This window comes from Condylura cristata, unplaced genomic scaffold (genome assembly GCF_000260355.1).
Source record: "Condylura cristata isolate star-nosed mole 26May11 unplaced genomic scaffold, ConCri1.0 scaffold00014, whole genome shotgun sequence".
Classification (NCBI taxonomy): domain Eukaryota; kingdom Metazoa; phylum Chordata; class Mammalia; order Eulipotyphla; family Talpidae; genus Condylura; species Condylura cristata.
In genome coordinates this window covers 45,227,282-45,229,547 of record NW_004567115.1, presented here as the reverse complement: position 1 = coordinate 45,229,547, position 2,266 = coordinate 45,227,282, and positions in this window count along the sequence as shown.

Sequence of the window (2,266 nt, the reverse complement as noted above, 5' to 3'; positions counted from 1 at the left end):
CCATTTGGAAGCCCACCAGGTCCTCACAGTTAATACAGGGAAAGAAAAAAAAAAACTTGTATTTTTAGCAGGGGAAGGAAATCAAATAATTTTGAAATACACCAGAGCATTCTACTCTTCTTAACAAGGCTGCATTCAGGAGAAACTAACTAGACCTTAACCTTCTGAGCATTATCAGAGTACAACTGATGTAAGAGAAGAAAAATACTCAACTCCAGTCCACTCCAGCTTGCAATACCACATAAAGGGTGCAGAAAAATCAAACATAAAACTGAGAATCACTTAAGTCACCTTTTAGAGGCACAGGCTCATTAAAAGTGAGTTTTGGTTGATTCCGAATGGAAAACTTTCTTCAGATCTTCCCAGAGGTTCTTTAAATTCAAATTGTGGCTATTTTAATTATTCTGAAAGTGACATTGCTTTTTGCTTAAAGGTATTGTTAGGTTGAAATGGATTAACTTCTCTGTAGCTTAAGAAATATGCATATATTTTAAAATGATAGTGGAAACTCACCATTAAAGATATGTTCAACTTGTTAAATTACCACTTCACCTGTCTGAGCTAAAAAAAATAATTCTTTTATAACAGAAAGTACTGCATACAATAAAGATTAATATACCACATAGTGCTGAAGTCCAATGTCTTGTATAATCCACTAGCGCAAGAAAGAAATCATGAAGAACATCATGATTTTACATGAATAGGCTCATGATTTAGTCATTGGTCATAAAATAGCCTTTTCCAAAACTGCATCCATTTACAACTCAAGAAATTTACTTTGACTTTATAGAAATTAAGAACAAATAATATTAAGACACATAGAAAAGAAACCCTGAAAAATTGATCATCAAATGTTAATTTCAAAAACCAAGACACTACAACAAATTCTTTGATTAATTTCTAGCTTATTTAATCAAACTTAAGCTATTACCCAATATATGGTAATAGTTTTATTTACTAATTTAAAAAACAACATATTGTATTTTTAATATAATCATGAACGCATTCAACAAATATTAAGCATCTGCTAAATTCTAGATTCCACACTAATTAGTGGCTATTTTCTTCACCCTATTAGCAAAGCCAAACTAATAAATCAAGAAGGTGAGTTTTTATAATTAATGTGCAAGAAATAGTGATGTGACATGACAAATGAGTAATATGGGGGGTTCAGCCATTTTTTATATGACCTTTATATCCAAGAAATTGACTGACTAGGTATATTTTCATTTGAGGATGTATAAAATCCCTAGGCTTTCATGTAATGATGAGATAGAATAGCTAAAATTCTCTGGTAAGTCCATTTAATTTTCTCAATAAATATATTTCTAAAGGTATAGTAACTAAGTGTATTTTTAAAGTATATTAGTTTACCAAGAAAAGTTAGTGGCAATCAAGGTAAGAAATGAAGTCTTCTTAGAGTATAATAACTTTTTTTTTGCTTTTGATTTCTAAAATAGTATTTTTATTAAACTAATTACAAACTAAGAAATTTGCATATAATGTGCTTTCAAAAGATTCATGGATAGATTGAATTAAAGTTGTATGAACTTTCTTGATGCACAAATACTTGATGGAATCAATAATAATCCATATAAGATGTCTGAAAATTTATGATTTCAATCAGAAAACCAAAATGTGGAAAGACATAGTTTTAGTAATAAACATGAAAATAAATGCAAAATTTCTTTCTTTTCGTTATATGTAAATAAACTGTTGACTAAAGAATAAAGAAATATTTTCACTGTCTTCATCTGAGAGGACTGGGAAGTGGTACCTTCAATTACTTCACTTAAAAACAGAATTATTAAGTAATTGATATGCCAATTGCTCTTGGAATTTAATTAAAAAGGAATCATGGGTGTAAGAGAATAAGACTTTAGCAGAATGTAGTTCAGTCATTTAAGAATGTTAAGAGATTAAAGTGGGGGTTTCAGGATAAATAATTGAGGGAATTTTGGAGGAAAAACTGAGACTTGAAGAGTGAACATTTTGATTTTGTTGATAGCAATTAAAAGCCACTGTAAAGATCTACTAACACAGGTGTTAATATTTCATTGCGAACTATATGAATAAATACATACACACCTTTTCAGCTTTCTAATATCCCATGTAAACTGTGGGTTGGGAAGCGGGGCACACGCAGAGAGACAAAGACTAGATGGATGATGTAAAACAAGATCGGCCATATGACTTAGTTGTCTTTCTCAAGAACTTACTATTAAGTTATGGGAACGTGTAAAAAGCCATTTGTGGGGGTGGGTGG